General features: G+C 37.2%; 1 protein-coding gene across 1 annotated transcript in view; it reads right to left on the bottom strand.

The window, feature by feature from the left end:
• Positions 1–348: 348 nt before the first annotated feature.
• The window catches only part of LOC131246194 (uncharacterized), a 74,686-nt gene continuing 52,534 nt past the window's right edge, over positions 349–22,500 (bottom strand). The window contains exon 3 of the transcript XR_009171235.1: positions 349–506. The gene's annotated coding sequence lies outside the window, so the exon portion shown is untranslated. The remainder of the gene's footprint in view (positions 507–22,500) is intronic.

The following is a 22,500-nucleotide window of genomic DNA, read 5'->3' as shown; positions in this document are numbered from 1 at the left end:
TCCTGTAGGATTGATCCTCATTAGCCTGAAGGTCAGCCAAGGAACACTCAAACACTCGGTGTTTGAGACCTTCATTCTGCAAGTTACAGACATTAAAATAAATGTGAGGCTTGTGACTTTAAACAGACATTAAAAATACTGTAATAATGTCTTCATACTGCACTTCTAGCAACAAATATTCAGCATACAATTTGCTCCTTAGATTTCCACCATTGGAAACTCATTTTCTAACTTTAAATAATATCATTTTCAATACGGCCAAGCGTGTCAACACATTTAATAAGCTGTCCTTCATATTCCAGTAATTCGTAAATAATATGAAATTACTGTGCTCCATACTTAGAAAATGCTCCAGCTCCCTTAGATCACTATAAGTTACTGTGCTCCTAGTATAACCAAAGAAAAAGATCCAAATACAACTTCACCTTGAACTGCAGGGCACTGTTGATAGCATCACTTATCAGCTCCCAGTTTGGACCCATATCATGCATGAGGACAACAAGTGCCTGAAATAAGAAAATTTTAGTTAGGGAGTTCTCCATTGTCCTTGCAATTAGATTTCATATTTATTCTATTTACACGGGTTTCAATTTCTCAAAATCATTAAAATGAACAAACAGAATTTTCAAAAATAGAGTGTCTCCATAAACATAACTTTTATTTCCTTTTTTCCTCGGCTTGAATCACATTGCAACAGTTCATATGCTGCACTTTCCTTGTCGTCATTAAAATAAAACCAGTGGTTTTTAGAATAAGGGGTTTGTAACAAACTTGAAAAATCATACAGTCATAGAAAAGTAAAAGTTTTCTTTTTATTGTTTTCATAACAGATCTTTGGAAGTAAAATATGCTAAGATTCAATCTTAAATAAACAATAAAAATAAAAAGTGGGGTTTCCTAGTCACATGGACCTATGCCTATCTGTGAAAAATTCCAGAGCGTGTCTATTTTAATTTGCCACTGAATTAGAAAAGCAGCTAATATCATCATTCTCCAGAAAGAAGCAAGATCACTCTACTTTCCATTATCCTATGCTACACATTCTCCAACCCATGCACTATAGATCTGTGAGCAAATGAGATCAACAGATTTTCTCATTACCATGTGATCCTATTGACATCATAATCCACTGAATGTAAAATCATAAGATACAACATGAATGAACTTATAGGCCAATGATCCTGTTAAGTTCCATGCGTACCTCTAAGAATTGTAAGGCCATATGCCAACATATGCGAGCAAATCTGCCAGCCTGCAAGCAAAAATAAACTCAAAAATTATAATAGCTTCAAAAAATGAAAAAAAAAATAATGATAAAACTCACCTTGAAGCCCTTCCCCCTCCTCCTTTACCCGGGCTTGGGACCGGCAATGCAAGGAGTTGCATTGGCGGAGTTAAAAAAGGGCTTAAGCTCCATTTGGTTTGAGATAAATTTACATTCATAAACACCAATGTGATGACCAAATGGAGCCTAAGACTATAAATATATTCAAATATATAGTGCAAAATTCAAGCAGACTATAAATATCGATGAACTATAGAGTACGAAAAAAAAAAAAAAACAAGCCAAACATCATGTAGAGTAACTACTTAGGCCAAACATCATATAGAGTAACAACTTAAGCCAAAAAACAGCATCATGTAAGCCCCAACCAAAACCCACTTAAGCCAAATTACTATATGTTCAATTATATAGTACTATATTTGTTCAAATTATAGGAATCTCATTGATTGCTTCCCCCATTGCACAAGTGATCCCGGACCGGCCTCTCCAAGTGTAGATGCGAATCCATCTTCTTTCCACAAAGGAGCATCAGGGTGTATAATCTCAGTTAGGATAACAACAAAAGCTCCCTCTGCTAATGGCTCACAATGGACAACTGCATTTGGACTAACTTCGTGTACTTGACCACGAGCAACAACACCACGTAAGCCCCAACCAAGCAACTCGCATTTCTTACCAATATATATCGTATCCGGCTACATGTACACATATAAAATGGCGTTAGTATTATTAGCATTTATAATATAATTGTAAGCTTATTACATTAGCGAAATTATAATTACATACCGATGATCCCTGAGTAGATTTAGCCACTGGTGGTGATGGGAGGTTTTGACCAAACTGTGCCTCTTGATGCATACTCACCCAGGACTTTATATCAATCAATGATTTCTTTATCTCTAATATCTCCTGCGCTAGGCCTTCTCTTTCTTTTGCCATATTATGTAGCTTTGAACGGGCAGGAGTTGACTTCTTTAGTCCTGTTTTGCTTATCGAGCAACCCAGACCACGCATTCGTCCTCTACTATCAGAACCAACCAACTGTAAAATATTGCAAATCAAGTTATTAGGAAATTCATAATTACTGTAAAACTCAAGTAATTTTAAAACTTTATTGGTACCTATGTAAGGGCATCGTCAACGTCGGTCATCTTAGAAGCAGGATTGCTACTATAAAGCTCATCTAGTTTTTGCTGTGACAAAATTAATACAAATAAACGTAAAATAATTTAAAGTTATATAATGACATTTCATAATGGTACTGGTTAGTGGTAAGAGGGGTGCACTTACAACAAGGTCAGGATACTGGACGACTTTGTCCTTGCTCGTATGGGCTCTTAAGTAGACATCACCTCTACCTATCTCGGCATCAGAGGTAAGATTCCTCTCCATCGCCTTTGGCACATAACATATCGTTCAAATACACATCATTAATAGAGTTAATTAGATCAAAATTAAATTTAATTTTAAATTGTAATACCTATCTTTATATACATACCATCTGATGGCGAGTAACAGCCATGCTGCGCCTCCCAAGACACGCAGGTCCTTTTAGCTTTGCCCGATTGACTTTATTCCTTGCACTTACTCTCTTGAATTGCTCGGTGTTGTGTTGATCCACAAAGGTCCTCCAATCCTCCATAGGGACACCTGGGGGGGCAGGACTATCTCTAACAACTATAGGATCATTGTTTTTTATATATTGTTTAGTCAACCTTTTCTTATAATTTCTCCATGTTTCATTGATGCGTTGTGTTATGTACAAAACACCTGCATCCCAACTTTGACCCTCAAACTCATAAAACAGTGACAATGTTTCTATAACCTTTTGAATGTGTGCACAAGGCACCTGGCGAAAGTCCTCGTATATGATCGGGATATGAGCACGGGCTAGGACATCGATATGCGATGCAAAGTCTTTGTGATTGGGACTGTCCTCATTCGGTTGCCCGAATTCATTTGTCTTAAGGACTTTTTTCCTATCAGGTTGCACATGTAAAGAAGCACCCTTAGTAGGGCCTCTCTTTCTAGATGAAGAAGAAGCTGGCACATCTACATAAAAAAGAATAATAATTATATATAAACATCGTTGATTACCACCAATATATAAGAAAAATGAAATCTACATATCTAATTAATGAGAACTATCTTATTACCTTTGGTGTTGCTTGCATTTACAACCAATGCCTCTGGCTGTGAGTCCATGTGCTTATTTATATGCTAATAGAAAAAAAAACCCTAATGGTTAAGAAACAATTTAGATAACAGATAAAGCATAAACAATTCACTATATTATCCATACCTTCATTATATTTCCTTCGATATATATCATTTTGTTATATGGATTAAAAATACAAAGAATTCAATAGATTCTCCTTGATCGCTTTCTTTTCTTTGTTTTCTTAACTACAACGCTGACTTCTTCAGGTTCATTGAATATCAACTCATCGGCATTTACTAAGGTGGTGAGATCAGGTCCTGCATCAGCATCAGTCACAGCCTTCAATCGTTCTGATAGAAGGCATGTCTCCTCTTTGACAAAAATCTTTTTTGGAACCTCCAAGACCACGTGCCATTCAGGATTTTTATGATCTTTGGAGTAGAAAACTTGTACGGCATGCTCCGCGAGGATGAACGGCTCGTCACCCACTTTGTCTGAACTATAAAGACTAGATAAATTTACTAATCTCAGATTCACTTCAACATCAACAGCAACACCATGATGTGTCACCTTCACCCAATCACACTTAAATAGGATGGGCTTATACCCTGTACGGTACTCCAATTGGATAATTCTATGAAGGACTCCATAGTAAGGTTGATTTTCATCCACTGTATTTATATCCTTAGCACTAGATCGGAAAGTGGTCATACCTCTGTCATAACCCCACTATTTTGGTTCGTTTTATTCTCCTCATATTCCTTAGTGACGAAAAGGAAACCATTAATACAATACTTATTGTATTGCGTAGCAAAAGCTAGAGGTCCTCTCACTATATCTTTGAATTCTTCTTCGTTAGATTCGTTGAACTCTGTTTGTCTCTTTAACCAAGGTATGAATTCATCCTCGCTAGGCACCTTGTTAGTCCTCCTGTAGCATCGTTGCAAGAAATCTTTGTACTTCCTGTGGGTTATTCGATACCAATGTTATATTGAAATTGCATAAAGTAAAGAAGATATATATGAGCTAAAAGTACATACCCTTCCCACGCATCATAGCTGGGATGACTCTTCATGACCCAAGTATGAGCTTGTTCATATTCGATACCCATTAGGATAACACTTTGACTCGAACCTACTGGACCAACATTGTCATCATTAGAATCATCGTCAATAATTTCTTGTAACTTTTGTGGTTTTGGAATGACTCCATCAAAACGTTTTTCTAGCTTTTCCAAGAGGCTTGTTTTATGTTTTCCTCTATATTGGTTGCAGTATATAACCGTCTCCTCTTGGATGTATTGTTCTGCAATGCAACCCTCAGGTCGCGTCTTGTTACGGACATAAGCCTTGAATGTCTTCATGAACCTGACAAAAATAATGATACATTACATACACATGCATCTTTAGATGTTTCACCTATTTACTCTTACTAAGTTCATAGCGTACCTTTCGAATGGATACATCCATCGATAGTATACAGGACCACATATGCGAGCCTCGTAGGCCAAGTGGATGGTAAGATGCATCATCATGACAAATATCGATGGAGGGCATTTAATCTCAAGCTGACATAACGTCATATCCATGCCCCTCTCGAGAGTAATGAGCGTTTGAAGGTCTATGGTTGACGAGCACAAGGCATTAACGAAGGTGCAAAAGCTTATAATTATAGGACGAATGACCTTCCTATCCTTGAATGCATGCTGGATAAGAACCGGGAGTAGATGTTGCATCAACACATGATAAGAATGAGACTTCATTCCCTTTAAATCCATGCAATCTTTCATTACAATGGTCTTCCAGTTCACACTAAAACCAATAGGAACACGCAGATTATGTAAAGTTTGAATGAAAAGCTTTTTCTCTTCTTTTCTTAGACAGAAAGGACCTTGTTTCTGAATCGTCTTGCCATTACTCTTTTTCAGCCATAGACGCTTCTTAATTCCCAACCATTTCAGGTCCCTGCGCGCATTAACATCATCCTTGGTTTTGCCGGGCGTGTTCAACATCAAAGCGACAAGGATTTCACATATATTTTTCTCGACATGCATAACATCAAGGTTGTGGCGCACGGGAATATCTTTCCAATACTCCAGATCAAATAATATAGACCGTTTGAAGAACCACGGTGATTCAACGTCATCGATTAGCTCTTGTCGGCCTCCATCAATACCTCTTCTATTCTTCTTCCCAGACTTCCCCCACCGCATATTGAGGTTCGCAGTTTGTCTTTCGACCTTAATCCCATCCAGACGGATCGGTTGTCGTCGTATCTCCACTTTCTTATTGTAAGTGCCAGCACTTGTGTCCTTTCTAGCCTAGTCCAACATTGGCAACCACCGTCTATGGCCCATATAAACATGTTTCTTTCCATACTTGAGTCGCAAGGAATCTGTGTTGGGACCACATACAGGACAACCATATTTACCCTTGGTTCTACAACCAGAAACGTTGCCATATGCTGGAAAGTTATGGATTGTCCAGAGTAGAACTTCACGCATATTGAAATTGCTTTCATGGTATGCGCCGAACGTCATGACCCCTTTCTGCCATAAGTCTTGAAGTTCATCAATCAATGGTTGTAAGTAAACGTCAATATCCTTTCCCGGTTGTCGCGGTCCCTCAATGAGCAAAGTCAATATAGTAAATTGAGGTTTCATACAAAGCTTTGGTGGAAGGTTGTACGTCACACACATAACGGGCCATGAACTATATGAAGCGCTATAAGTGTCGTATGGGTTAAACCCATCTGTAGCCAAACCCAATCGAACATTACAAGACTCAGCTGAAAAATCCATATACTTGTCATCGAGATTCCTTCATGCAATAGAATCAGCTGGATGCTCCATCTTTTCATGTTGCAATTTCCTGGTTGAGTGCCAAGACATTTCTTTCGCCAACCATGGCACACTAAACATTCTTTGTAGCCTTGGTGTTAATGGAAAATACCTTAACACCTTGGCAGGTACTTGAAATTGTTTTCTGTCATCATCCATTTCTATCTTGAACCTAGAAGCGTTACAAGTTGGACAACTAGTTTTCATCTCATGCTCTCTCCAGTACAAGATGCAGTCATTTGGACAAGCATGGATCTTCACATAATCAAGACCCAACTTTGTAATAATCTTCTTTGCTTGGTAGGTATTAGTTGGGGCCTTATTACCAGAAGGCAACACCTTCTTTAGTAGTTGAAGGAGCTCTGTAAAGCTTTTTTCACTCCATCCATGGTTCACCTTTAATTTAAAAAGCTGTACAATGAAAGTCAGCACGGTGAAATCTTCTGCCCCAGGGTATAGCTCAGTCATTGCTTCTTGTAGATTTGCTTCAAAATCGTTACGTTCATTTTCCCTAAATTCGCCTTCGACTACAGGGGTCACATTCGGATCATCCTGGACAACTTTATCTAGGTTATTACCACTGAGTTCTTGAATGATCGTGTTGTGAACATCATTTAAGTTTGGGACACTATGGCATTGTTGGGAACTTGATGCACGTTCAGTGCACTCAGGTGATACATGCTCACCATGCATGTTCCAAACCCTATATTTTGGATCGAATCCATTTTTCATTAGATGTATTTCCAAATCATCATAAGAAATCGGTAAACGTGCACATCTGCAAGTGATGCATGGACAAAAAATGGTTTCTCTACCAGGAAGGTGATCTCGCGCAAACTTTAAAAAACTTCTCATTCCAGAAATAAAACATGGGTCCGGAAAACTTAGTGTTATCCACTCCCTATCCATTACAGGCGAAACCCGATTAACCAAAGGGTCCTTTTTGAACCTGCACCTTACCAAAAAAATAATTAATAAGTATTTTTCACTCATTCACGAATATAATTCTAAACACATGCATCTATGATCTTGATTTGAAATCAACTAAAACACCAAAGAGTTTTGAAGTACTTAGCTAAAATGCTAGTCAGAAATGGTTCATTGTTGTTATCAATGCACAATGAAAAAAGATCATCTATTAGCATCCATACAAGCACAACAACTTACCCAAGGCAAAAGTTCCTTCGTTGCCATGAAAAGAGATCTTTGAAGACTTAAAACCCAGTGTGGGCCACCACCATTGTTGTATTATTAGTTGAGGCTCCAAGTAAAATGATGGAAATGGTTAGACTGGAAGGTTCTATAAGGGATTTCAAGGAAAGGTTCTGAATATCCCTTTTAAGTGTTTTCTATCAAGAATTCAACGGTGCATCAAACAATTCATTGATAAGAATGTTGTTTGTCAGCTTGGCCAGATGAACGTCAACCAAATAGACCTTAATCTATTGTTAGGTCGTGCTTATCAAGAAATCTCTCAAGGCCAATGGATGGTACAACTTGAAGACCTACAGCACAATTAATTGGTTATGGCCGAAACAATTCTAGCAAGTACAACTTGAAGACCTACAGCATAATTAATTGGTTATAGCCGAAACAATTCTAGCAAGACAGAATGCAGAAAAGATTCCAAAGACGTTCGACTCAAAATAAACTCAAAATGCTGCACTATTGTGTTTTTCCTGAGTTGTAGGATCCTTCTCTCTCTCTCTCTCTCTCTCTCTCTCTCTCTCTCTCTCTCTCTCTCTCTCGCTTTAGAAACAGTCACACAACGTGCTGCTCCTGCTTCCTAGCTGTTTATACTTGACAATATTTTGAAACAGATGGTTCCCCGCTCCCACACCTACTTTGCTTATTTGGTTCCTTGTTTCTGTTTTAAAGAAACTTAAAATCGTAGTTCCCTTTTCGTAGTTCCCTGTTCAAGCTATCTATTCTAATTGTGTAACTACTATATTGACGTAGCAAAGTTCTTTGAGTTGAATATATGTGATTTAATTACCAGAAATGAAAGAAAGTAGGAATTGAAACAAGAGGTAGTGGGACCATGAGTGGTTGAAGTGGGCCAGCACCTTAAAAGTAGGGATTCATGCGGCTACTATAAATTTATGGCATTCCTTTTGAGTTGAAAGAAAGCAATCAATTGCAGGTTATTGGATTAACCAGGGGAGTCACTATTAACGCATGTTCCAATTGATTTAGCTGCACCCTATTTTCAATTTTGGGTCTTGAAATATTACCACAAATGTACTCTTTAGAATGCCCAAAATGGAAAATGGAGGGTAAGCAAATCAATCAGGTTCGGTGTTGACATCAATACCCTTTACTAATATTTCAGCATCATCAAACAAAATAGTAGTCTGTTGTGAGTATCAAACAACAATATACCCTAAAAGTATATTCCATCAACGGATAGAGAGAGAATACAATCAAACTGAAAATATACTACTCCACAAAATCACATCTCATTGACATTTTAACAACCAACTCCCCTGCATGTTTTAACAACCAACTCCACAAAAATTTCATATTCATTGAAATCAAGTGATTGGAAACATTGATCTAGTAATTGAAATAAAGATATATGCTATATAGAACACTTCATATGAGTTCTAGTAATTGAAATCATTGATCTGGTGTGCCACCCCATGAGTGTATATAGGCAAACAAATTCGAAAAACCAATCTGTGCAATTAAGATTCAGAAACAAAGGCTCCACAGGCAACAGGTAATCATACAAAGAACTTTCTATCCTTGCATGCCATTTGCTATGATTGAGGTTTGATTTTTTAACCCATCCCACTTTGAAATCCCACCATTGGATTTCTGATCATCCCATGACCACTCCCTAGGCTCTGTCTTCAATAGCCCGTCAACCAATGCTTCTTGTTTGAGTGGACAGTTCCTTTCTCATGCCATTGGTTGGATGACTACTACAGTCTAATGACTTATTGCAGCATTTCTCATCATCATCCAAGCCTCATCATCCAATAAATTGGGATGAGGCTTGATTTGCAATGAATCAAGGTGACGGAAATCAAGAGAGACAGAGAAAAGGGGCCAGAGATCGAGAGAGAGAGAAGAACGCATACCAAAATCCTCTCTGACGATGCAATCTAAGGAATGCCGATGATGATCTTTCTGTTTCAAACAATGGTGCGGGAGATCGAGAGAGAGAGAGAGAGAGAGAGAGAGAGAGAGAGGGATAGGAACAATGGTGCCGGAGATCGAGAGAGACAGAGAAAAGAGAAGTGGGAGATTGAGAGTGAGAGAGAAAGGGACGGACGTGAGAGCGAAATAAAAAAATTTTGAGAGAGGGGGAAAAGAAAAAGGAGCGCGGTTTTCCGCATTTTGTACCTGCTACGGATTTACTACGGTCTAAAGCCGTAGCTAAAAATCCATAAAGCCGTAGCTATTATTCCGTCCGTAACCAGCCCTCGGCGTTCACACGTTTGGTGGGATCTGGACGGACGGATTTTTTATTCTATTTGGGGGGTCCATCTTAATGCATTTGACAAATCCACTCGATTCATTAATTTTGTAATTTTTTTATAGGAAATAAGCCCAAAAATCAACAAAACATGTTGTCCAATTGAACCACACCAACTTTCAATGATAGGTATTAATCTCCACTGTTTCCTAACGTGTGGTCCACTTGATCATTCGATCTACTTCATTTTTTGGATCCTGCCCTAACATTATTTTTTAAAACGGATAGACGTATTAGATGGAGCATACGAATTTTAATGGGCCTCGTAGAGTCCCTCAAGGGGCTATGCAGGTTGGACGGGTGTGGGAAGGTGGTCGATTTTAGCTACGGTTTTGGGACTTTTAGCTACGAATTTTAGCCGTAGCACTTGAGCTATGGTTTATATCCGTAGCCAAAAGCTAACATAGTCTGTAGCCGTTGATCGTTTTTTTGGTAGTGCATAAAAATGGCAGGGCAACCTTGCTGGAACAACTTTTAAAGGAAATTGAATATCAAGCTGATAAAAGAATAGCAGAAAATAAATTCTAAACTATTACAAAATTCTCACAATGCTTGAATTAAATGATTACAACATTCACCACCATACATACATCCCACAAAAGAATAATTAAAGATCAGAAGTATAAATCATTCAACCACAACACAAGGGATTATATTGGTTCGCCTGTGTGTTCACCAACTGTTAAACAACAGCCACACAGAATGCTACTCCACTCCTAATATCCTCACATAGGAGATATTAGCGTTCACTAACAAAATAGGTTTTTCCAAGTTCACCCAAAACCTTTACAATTGTGTCTTTGTCTGTGGGCTTACACAATTAAAAAAACCCCACTTCTGAGTTTTCCTGGCTCTCCTCAGATAACCAATACAACAAGATTTTTCTGGCAAATCTTGAAAGAAACCAAAACAGAAAGGAATTTTCAATTAAATGTAAAATACCTGATTATCTCCTTCGTTGTAGCAGCCCGGTAGAACCAAATCAGAGTAGATGATTGAATGTCCAAGTTCAATGTCCAGTACTTAATTATAATGGTTCTAATTCTAATAGATTTTAAATTAAACCAAATAGGGCTTGCCTTAATTGATTTTGATTCCAAAGAGAGGGAATAACAATTCCTCTTATCAAATTAGATTGGAATAGCAGAAACAAAATCAATTAAATAAAGCTAAGGAATGAGAATATTAAATAAGCACACTTAGCTTAGATGGAGCTCAGAATTATCTCTCAGAAGTTCGACGAAGATTGGCTTGAATGGATTAATTAATTCGATGATTTCTTCTGAGATTCGTGCCCTATTTATAGGTGAGCAGATCGCATCTTCGACTGGTCTAGGGAGCTCTTCGACTAGTCGAAGCAATAACAGATATTTGAAAAATCAGGCGCGATAAGCTTTGACCGTTCTACGACTGGTCGAAGGTCTCCTTCGACTGGTCGTAGGCCACTTTTGACTGGTCGAAGATTTCCTTCGACTGGTCGAAGAACCTGAAAAACATCGCTGGATTTTGAGTCGAAGATTTTTCGACTGGTCGAAGATGCAGTCGACACTGTTCCTTTGACTGGTCGAACAGATTCCTGGACTAGTCGAAGCCTAACAGATTTTATCCGAAATTTGTAACAAACTCACGACTGATCGAGGAATTTCTTAGACTGGTCGAAGCAACTCTAGGACTAGTCGAAGAAGGCCTAGGACTAGTCGAAGAATAGACCAAACTTATGTAAAATAAACATTTGATTTATGTATCCAAAGTGACCTACTTCTAAGATCAACCTAAGGTCAGTCAAACCTCAACCATGAAGTAAGGACATTGAAACATTAGGAACTAGTGACCTTGAAGTATGAGCCTTAAAGTCTTGATGTAGTTGAAATCTTGAAATCTTGATGTAGCTCAATCTTGAAAGTGTCTTGAGTTCTTTACAAATTGCCTTGTACTCTTCTTGAAGTCTTGCAGCTTGAGTCTTGTCTTGTGAGCAGTTCTTGTATTCAAGATTGATCCTTGTACTTGTGAGCTTTGCTTGTTGTGAGCTTAGCTTGTTCATGAATGTTAATCCTTGAGAGAGCTTCACTTATGCAAGTTATATGTAACAGTGATTTTGGCACCACAAATTTGACAACAGACAGGGATATAAACTATAGCACTTACAATCTCCCCCTTTGTCAAATTAGTGACAAAACACATAACCAAGATAAACATAAAGTAAAACAACTGGTTAAAGAGTTATGAACCAGGTCATATAAACTGGCTTACCTACAAATCAATATTCAACATTCTCCCAATTTCATTCAACTAGTTCAAACAACTCCCCCTGAGTAACATAACCAATGCTACTCCTCTCACAATCACATCGTTAAGAACAAACCATTCTCCCCCTTTTTGTCACAATATGACAAAGGAAACAACAATAAAGGAGAACTAAATAAAGGGATATATGAGAGTAAACATGAGGAGTTATGAGAGTATAGTAAAACAGAGATAGAGATACTCAGCATAGCTTCACATAGAATAAATATCCAACATAAAACATAGATAGTATCCAACTCAAAATCAGTCAACCAAGTGCTAAGTTATAAAGTCATTACAGACAAGAAAACTAGTCAGAACTAGAACCAGATGACGGAGCAGGAATAGAGGGATCAAGTTGGTGCATGCCTTTGTTCAATCGCCTAAGATATTTGCGCATGTACTTGAATTGTAAATCATGAGCAACAGACATGTTTTCCAACTTTACATTTATATTCTCAACTTTATCCTCTAATGCACTCAGATGAGCATCAACATCAGATGGTTCAAAATCTGGATCATTTGTTGAGTCAGAATCTAGTTCCTCAAAAATGTCATCCATATTAATGTCATCACCAGCTTCTTCATGACCACCACCACCACCTTGTTCAGGAAGTAGATCCAGCTTCATCTTATTGATATTAGAATTGTTGAAGATCAGATGATGGATTGGTGCCTCATCAACCGGCATATCGACTAACATATGTGTAGCCAATACAGTCATTAAATAGGCAAAAGGAATGTCACTATGACCAGGATGGAGTCTAAACTGAAGAATGAAATGACAGATTAAGGATGGTAAACAAATCTGAGTACCATTAGAAATAGCATGGATAACACGAACCATAAACGAAGTCAAGTTAGTTTTATTACCCGAACGAGGATACAGATTAAACATAAAGATTTTGTGGAGAATTCTGTACTTGGGTAACAAATACCTTGCGGGAAGCGCATTCCCTTTTTGTGTCCATTGAACATCTATGTTGCACAAGTCTCTAGTGAGCATGCATTTTTTAGACATTGAGGGTTTATCAGTTAAGTTATGGATAGGAATACCCTCATCATTCACAGGAATGTCCATAAGGGCTGAAATTAAATGACGATCAATGTCAAAAGGCCCTTCTTTAGTAGATATTTTAAAAGTTAAATTATCCTGTGAGAAAGTACTAATACATGTAAACATGGATTGGGCAATGGACCGGTATGTAGGCCCACCCCAATGTAATAAGTTAACCCAACCTACAGCTTCAAGCATAGGAAGGATGTCAAAAGGTGCAATATGATTAACATCAACAGGATGTTCAATAATAACATTATGTAATCTAATGTCCCTAACATATGATGGATCATCATTGGGAACAAGAAGATGACGCTTAGAGATAATGGTCGATCTGGAGGAAGAAGAAGGACCACGGGAAGTAGTTTTTCTACCTCTAGAAGCCATTTGCAAAAAGGATATCAAGGAATTAAGAAGTTGCAAAGGATTGAGAAGTGGGTTTACTCAAAACAGATTTTTTTAAATTCAAACCCCAAATCTCAATGAAATCCAAAATAGAAAGCTTAAAGCTTGAAAAGTAAACAATCTAAACACAAATCAGCAAGAAAAACATGATTTGGAACACTAACCTTGAAGAACATGAAAGATGGGTTCGACAAGTCGAAGCACGACTCCTTAGAGAAGAAAAACGAAATGAGGAAGAAAGCAAAAATCTCCAAATTTAAGTGATTCCCGAGTTCTATGACTGGTCGTGGATATCTACGACCGGTAGAAGGTCGACTGGTCGAGTATACTCATGACTGGTCAAAGAATGTCCAAAAATTCATATTTCTAGCAAATTATACAAAAATTGAAATTCAATCTAGCAAATATATACACTATAATACAAGTAGGCATAAATAATCAATTTAAAATGCACATGCCAAGATCAAATTTCATCTTTTTGAACCTGCTTTTATCGAGAGGTTTTGTGAAAATGTCAGCTCGTTGATCTTCGGTAGGAATATATTCTAGAGATAAAACTTTTTCTTCTACTAATTTCCTTATATAATGAAATCTAATGTCAATGTGCTTAGTACGAGAATGCTGAATAGGATTTTTTAAAATATTTATCGCACTGGAATTATCACAATGTAATAACATAGAATCCTGTTTAATTCCATAATCACTTAGCATTCGTTGCATCCAAACAAGCTGTGTACATGCATTACCAGCTGCGATATACTCAGCTTCAGCTGTTGAAAGTGATATAGAATTTTATTTCTTACTAAACCAGAAAACTAGACAATTTCCAATGTAAAAACAACCACCACTGGTTGATTTTCTATCATCTAGATTACCAGCCCAGTCAGCATCCGAGTACCCAGCTAATTGGACACTGGTCTCATGAGGATACCAGAGATCGAGATTTACAGTACTTGCGACATATCTAATAATTCGCTTGACAGCAATCAAGTGAGATTCTTTTGGATCAAATTGATATCTTGCGCAAATACCAACACTTAGAGAAATATCAGGTCTACTAGCAGTTAAATATAACAAACTACCAATCATACTCCGATAAAGTTTTGAGTCAACATTTTTACCATTAGAGTCTTTTGAGAGTTTCAGGGTAGTACTCATAGGAGTATCGAAATTCTTGCCATTCTCAAATCCAAATCTCTTGATTAGATTCAAAGCATACTTAGATTGAGAAATGAATATTCCTTCAGGTTGTTGCTTTACTTGCAATCCAAGGAAATAAGTCAATTCCCCAACCATGCTCATTTCGAACTGTGATTTCATCAAATCTGCAAACTCAGTAGTTAAGTCAGTACAAGTTGATCCATAAATGATATCATCAACATAAATCTGCACCATTAAGATATGATCATTATGTTTTTTAACAAACAGAGTTTTATCAACAGATCCCATTTGAAAATTATGACTTAAAAGAAATTTCGTTAGTTTCTCATACCATGCCGTAGGTGCTTGTTTTAATCCATAAAGTGCCTTTTTAATCCGATACACATAATCAGTATTTTTGGAATCTTCAAAACCCATTGGCTGTTCAACATAGACTTCTTCATGTAAATCGCCATTTAGAAAAGCACTTTTCACATCCATCTGATAGATCTTTATCTTTCTAAAACATGCAATGGATATAAATAGTCTGATAGATTCAAGACGTGCTACTGGTGCAAAAGTTTCATCGAAATCAATCCCTTCAATTTGAGTATAACCTTGTACCACTAGTCTAGCCTTGTTTCTAATTATATTTCCACACTCGTCAGACTTATTTTTGAAAATCCATTTTGTTCCAATGATGTGTTTTTCTTTAGGTCTTGGTACGAGATACCAAACATCATTTCTTATGAATTGGTTGAGTTCTTCTTGCATCGCAACAATCCACTTTTTATCAGCAAGAGCTTCTTTTACGTTAGATGGTTCTATTTGGGATGTAAAACATACATAATTACATATATCCTCAAGTTGTCTACGGGTGCGAACACCGGTGAGAGGGTTTCCAAGAATTTGTGTGGTTGGATGATCTTTAACAGTCCTCAACTCAGAATCAGTCTGATTTGATGAAGTATTAGGTTTATCAATGATTAGTACTTCATCATTATCTGAATTAGAAATTGGCGTGTTTAAGTGATCATCAATGACAACATTAATGGATTCTTGAATCACACCAGTCCTTTTGTTCAGAACCCTATAAGCTCGACTGTTTAAGGAATATCCTAGAAAAATACCTTCATCACTCTTCATATCGAATTTTCTCAAATTTTCACGATCACGTAAAATATAGCACTTGCTGCCAAAAACTCGAAAGTATTTAACAGTAGGCTTTTTATTGAACCACAATTCGTAAGCCGTTTTATTATTATCTTTGCTAGTGTAGACTCGGTTAATAATATAGCAAGCTGTGTTGACTGCTTCAGTCCAAAGATTTTTAGAGAGCTTCATGCTATGCAACATGACATTAGCCATTTCTTGAAGCACCCTATTCTTTATTTCTATAATTCCATTTTGTTGTGGAGTTTTGGGAGCAGAGAATTCATGTAATATTCCTTGGTCGGTACAGAACTTCTCAAAATTGCTATTCTCAAATTCAGATCCATGATCACTACGAATTTTACTGATTTGAGAAGATTTTTCAGTTTGAATCCTTTTGAAAACTTTTCTTACTTCTTCAAGGGTTTTAGATTTATCCCTTAAGAAGACTACCCAAGTGAATCTGGTAAAGTCATCAACTATTACCAGGATATACTTTGTCCCACCACGGCTTTCTGTTCTGGTAGGTCCTATCAGATCCATGTGGAGAAGTTCGAGTGGTCTTGATGTGGTATTTGAATTCACATTTTTGTGTGAGTTCTTTGTTTGTTTGCCTATCTGGCACTCACCACATATTTTATCTAATTTTTGAAGTTTGGGTAAACCTCTTATAAGTTCTCATTTGCTCAATCTATATAAATTTTGATAATGTACATGTCCAAGACGTTTGTGCCATAAATCAGTCTCGTCTGTATGGACCATGTAACATGTTTAATTAGATGAGCTGGATTCGCTAATAATATAGTAATTTTCAGACGTTCTACGTCCAATTAATATTACAGAACCTTTATTGTTTAGTATCTCACAGCTTTGATTAGAAAACTGAACATTATGGTTATTATTACATATTTGAGATATACTAAGCAAGTTATGTTTTAAGCCTTCAATATATAAAATATTTTTAAACACAGGAAGATTAAAAAGTTGAACCGTACCTTGGCCTATAATCTTGCAGTTGCTACCATCACCAAATGTGACTGAACCATCAGTCATATCTTTCAGATCCGTGAATAAAGCTTTGTCACCTGTCATATGCCCGGAGCATCCACTATCTAGGTACCACTTTGAATGACTTGTTGCTTTGAAAGTAGTGTGAGCAACCAAGCAGGTAACTTTAGGAACCCATTTCATAACTGTTTTGGGTTTAGGAACATAGTTGGTCTTCTTTTGTGTATATTTGTAGGAATGACCTATAGAGTTAGATTTTAAGAGCTCCTTGAGTAAATCAACTATCTTTTCAGCTAGTGGATTTCGTTTCTGATTAAAGTTAACATGGCTGCTTCTAGGTTTTTGAAAAGTTTTTGAATTTCTAGAAAAATCTTGATAAGTACTTTTCCCTTTTGAGTTTGAGGACTCTCCTTTAACAAACATAGGAGGAGTATACTTTTGTTTAGGAGGTAGATTTTTATCATAGCCCAACCCGGATAGATCGCCACATTTTCTTGATCCGGATAAAAGTTTCTCTAACTTTGGATCACCTTGGGCAAATTTCCATGTGTCCTTTAGACTCAGAAGAGAAGATACTTCAGTTTTAAGTTTCTCAATTTCAGATTTTAAATCAATAATTAGGGAGTTTTTGAATTCCAAATCGCATTTTGATTTTTCAAAACAATCTGAAATTTATGATTTTTCTAAGACAAGTGATTCAAAACATTTTTTGAGTTTAGAAAACTTTTCTTTTTGAAGTTTAAGTTTGACAGCAATTTTACAACTTTCCTTATATAGGGCATTGTAAGCGTCTTGAAGATCATCTTCATTTTCACATTCACTACTCAGATTTTCTTCACTTGTTGAGTCATTATCTGAAAATGTGAATTTGGCTAGAGTCATAAGAGCTTTAACCTCATTGCCCGACTCAGTTTCAGAATCTTCTGATTCAGAAGAACCTTCAGAATCAGATGATTCATCCCATGTAGCCAACATACCCTTCTTCTTGGGTTTGTCCCTTTTAGGACATCTATTCGCTAAGTGCCCATATTCTTGACAGTTGTAACATTGACTATCTTTCAAAGATTTTCGAGATTTGGGTCTAAACTTCTTTTTATCATTTGATTTTTGAAAATCAACCCTTTTCTTACTTTTGAAAATCTTGTAAAATTTCTTAGCTAAAAGAGTCATATCATCTTCTGAATTAGAATTTTTTTCTGAATTACATTTAGAAGATTTTAGTGCGATAGATTTACCTTTAGGAGCTTTAAAGTTTAACTCGTAGGTTTGTAGAGAACCAACTAGTTCTTCTACCCTCATATTATCCGTATCACGAAGTTCCTGGATCGCGGTTACTTTAGAATTGAACCGTTCAGGAAGTGAGCGTAATATTTTTGCACACACTTTACTTTCTGGGATTTTATCGCCAAGACCCCACATTGAGTTTACAATGTCATTCAATCTAGTGTAAAAGTCCATAAACATTTCATTTTCCTCCACATGAATTTCTTCAAATCTGGTTGTGAGGAGTTGGACTTTAGATTTTTTTACAATTGTAGTACCCTCATGTGTCATTTCTAATATATCCCAAGCTTGCTTTGCAGTATCACAGGAAATGATTCTTTTGAACTCATCCGGTGATAGTGCGCAAGTAATTGCATTTAGTGCTTTAGCATTTGCACTACTCTCACTTTTCTGAAGAGTGGTCCATTGGTAATATGGTGTGACTTTCATAGATTTTGAACCATCAACCCCAGTAACTTCCATGATAGGAGGTTTCCATTCAGTCACTGTGGCTTGCCACAAATTTTCATCCATTGATTCGAGGAAGATCCTCATTCTGGCTTTCCAATAGGCATAGTTGGAGCCATCAAAGGGTGGAGGCCTTGTGACTGAAATGCTATCAAAATTTGACATCTTAAATAGCTTAAATCGTTAGCTTAGGAATTAAATCTAAGAATTAAAAGAGAGCTATTAGGCTCTGATACCACTTGAAAAGGCCTAGCTATATGTCCTAGAGGGGGGGTGAATAGGACAATGCCAAATAAAACTTATAACAGTGGAATTAAAAAGAATATGATAGCCAAAATAAATCACAATGCAAGAAAGTAAAATAACCTCAAAATTCAGATCTTGAGAGGTTGATACAAATGTTGTTCTAAGGACAACCTTACACCAAAAACTAGAGTTTATGATAGGACAACCTTATTTCTAGAAAGGTCTTTGTATCAAATCTCAAACCAAAGAGGAATACAGAAATAAATACAAACTGAATTGAAATAAATTGTAATCACAAATGTATTGTTATAGGGACAGCCATACACCATAAAAATGGCAGGGCAACCTTGCTGGAACAACTTTTAAAGGAAATTGAATATCAAGCTGATAAAAGAATAGCAGAAAATAAATTCTAAACTATTACAAAATTCTCACAATGCTTGAATTAAATGATTACAACATTCACCACCATACATACATCCCACAAAAGAATAATTAAAGATCAGAAGTATAAATCATTTAACCACAACACAAGGGATTATAGTAGTTCGCCTGTGTGTTCACCAACTGTTAAACAACAACCACACAGAATGCTACTCCACTCCTAATATCCTCACACAGGGGATATTAGCGTTCACTAACAAAATAGGTTTTCCCAGGTTCACCCAAACCCTTTACAATTATGTCTTTGTCTATGGGCTTACACAATTAAAAAAACCCCACTTCTGAGTTTTCCTGGCTCTCCTCAGATAACCAATACAACAAGATTTTTCTGGCAAATCTTGAAAGAAACCAAAACAGAAAGGATTTTACAATTAAATGTAAAATACCTGATTATCTCCTTCGTTGTAGCAGCCCGGTAGAACCAAATCAGAGTAGATGATTGAATATCCAAGTTCAATGTCCAGTACTCAATTACAATGGTTTTAATTCTAATGATTTTAAATTAAACCAAATAGGGCTTGCCTTAATTGATTTTGATTCCAAAGAAAGGGAATAACAATTCCTCTTATCAAATTAGATTGGAATAGCAAAAACAAAATCAATTAAATAAAGCTAAGGAAAGAGAATATTAAATAAGCACACTTAGCTTAGATGGAGCTCAGAATTATCTCTCAGAAGTTCGACGAAGATTGGCTTGAATGGATTAATTAATTCGATGATTTCTTCTGAGATTCGTGCCCTATTTATAGGTGAGCAGATCGCATCTTCGACTGGTCTAGGGAGCTCTTCGACTAGTCGAAGCAATAACAGATATTTGAAAAATCAGGCGCGATAAGCTTTGACCGTTCTACGACTGGTCGAAGGTCTCCTTCGACTGGTCGAAGAACCTGAAAAACATCGCTGGATTTTGAGTCGAAGATTTTTCGACTGGTCGAAGATGCAGTCGACACTGTTCCTTCGACTGGTCGAACAGATTCCTGGACTAGTCGAAGCCTAACAGATTTTATCCGAAATTTGTAACAAACTCATGACTGATCGAGGAATTTCTTAGACTGGTCGAAGCAACTCTAGGACTAGTCGAAGAATAGACCAAACTTATGTAAAATAAACATTCGATTTATGTATCCAAAGTGACCTACTTCTAAGGTCAACCTAAGGTCAGTTAAACCTCAACCATGAAGTAAGGACATTGAAACATTAGGAACTAGTGACCTTGAAGTATGAGCCTTGAAGTCTTGATGTAGTTGAAATCTTGAAATCTTGATGTAGCTCAATCTTGAAAGTGTCTTGAGTTCTTTACAAACTGCCTTGTACTCTTCTTGAAGTCTTGCAGCTTGAGTCTTGTCTTGTGAGCAGTTCTTGTATTCAAGATTGATCCTTGTACTTGTGAGCTTTGCTTGTTGTGAGCTTAGCTTGTTCATGAATGTTGATCCTTAAGAGAGCTTCACTTATGCAAGTTATATATAACAGTGATTTTGGCACCACAAATTTGATAACAGGCAGGGATCTAAACTATAGCACTTACAGGATAGGCAAAAAAAAAGTCCATCTAACTCGTCTAATAACCATCAAAACCAAATATCGCGATCAAAAGAATCAGAGGCATGAGACTAGCTGGATCACCGTAATCTTCTCACAGGTTTTAAAGTACTAAGTGACCACCTAACTAGTACTCAATAACCCAAGCTTTACAATGCCTGTCCTAGTCTGCATGACCACACCGGATGGAGTTAACTCCCGATCTGGAGTACTCGGCCAACATACACACTTATCCAACTTATCGAGTTATTTTGAAAACTCAATTTTTCACAGACTTCGACTAAAATCATTTTAAAGCAATACTTATATATATGCTTTTAAGAAAAAATATTGTTTGCAAAAGTCTAATAAAAATAACTCAATACTGCCTGTAGATAAGTCTTCAAGTGCGTATTTATAGTTCTAAAAACTTGGCGTAGTTGTCATGAGATCTTCCCCACGCAGATGTGTAATTTGGAATCAATCAAGTCGCTTTCCTAGTGTAACTGAGTCTGGCCAATCAGGGACTTTTCGTCACAGTACACTAAAGTAGCGGCACTAAATCTCGTCCTCCTATACACAAAAGGAGGGTAACTGAGGACATAAAAAGTCACCTACGGGACTGGCTACTTCCACGTTGCAACGATTAGATCAAATCATAGCAATTTGTAGGTAAAAGGTCCCAGCACGTGGCTACAATCCATGTCATAAAGTAAACAATACTAGGTGTATGTCAGGTCTACAATACATAGGTCATTCTACATGCGGTATGACTCATCTCATAACCTCATAACCTGGCTATAAATTCGGGTCATAACATTGATCGCATGAAAAAGGAATGGTGTGATTATGTTATTCGATTTGATCAGTCTTATCTTCAATCTTAAAAGATTGCATGCAGATGTGACTCACTCATATCATTATCCTTTATTATTAACAATAAAGAAAAGTTCATACCTTAGTGTATGAACATGGCTCCAAGTGTACCTCTCTTGTACATTTAAGGTTGGTCAACCTTTGCGAGTGGGTGACCGGCCTACCGACAAAAATAGAAATCATACATGATCTCAAGGTAAATGCTGATAATCTACTTACCTAGTTTATATTAGTGTTCAATACTATATAAATGCAATGTGTTATTCATTAATGAAAGATCAAAGGTACCAAAAACAAGCATATTGCTCAACTTTTCCTCAATCTCATCTGCCTGATGTAAACCTGAAATAGATCTCTGGCTATAGGTTTCGTCATGGGATTAGCCATCATCTCGTTAGTAGGAATGTGGCTGAGGGTGACCTTGTGAGACTCGTATCCTAGCCCGACCGTTCCGTAGGCTTCTGCGGTCCTCCCGGTCGAATTTTGTCAACCCGCGATCTGTAACCAGCATTTGCGCGTGATCCTGAGTCGTATCCCATATTCTAGAGTCGACTCGACCCAAGACTTGTATCATTGCGATTGCATTGTCACCATGGTTCCGACGCCGTGTCTCGCATGCTGAGGCGATACCTAGGCCAGGAGATGTGGGCCCACGTTCAGTTCGAGAAAAATGTCACACAATTACAATCTTGAGGGAATCTCTAGAACATGTCACATCAATCCATCAATCAATCAAGTACAACCCATAACCTACCCATCCTTCTCTCACCCAAAGTCAACCAAACCCATACCCATCTCTTACACCTCCATCACTTACACCCATCACTCACCCATCACCCATCCCTTTTCATCTCACCACCCATCTCTCTCT

This window comes from Magnolia sinica, chromosome 5 (assembly GCF_029962835.1).
Source record: "Magnolia sinica isolate HGM2019 chromosome 5, MsV1, whole genome shotgun sequence".
Classification (NCBI taxonomy): Eukaryota; Viridiplantae; Streptophyta; class Magnoliopsida; order Magnoliales; family Magnoliaceae; genus Magnolia; species Magnolia sinica.
The sequence above is the reverse complement of the archived record's forward strand: the minus strand, read 5'-3'. Positions and strand labels throughout refer to the sequence as shown.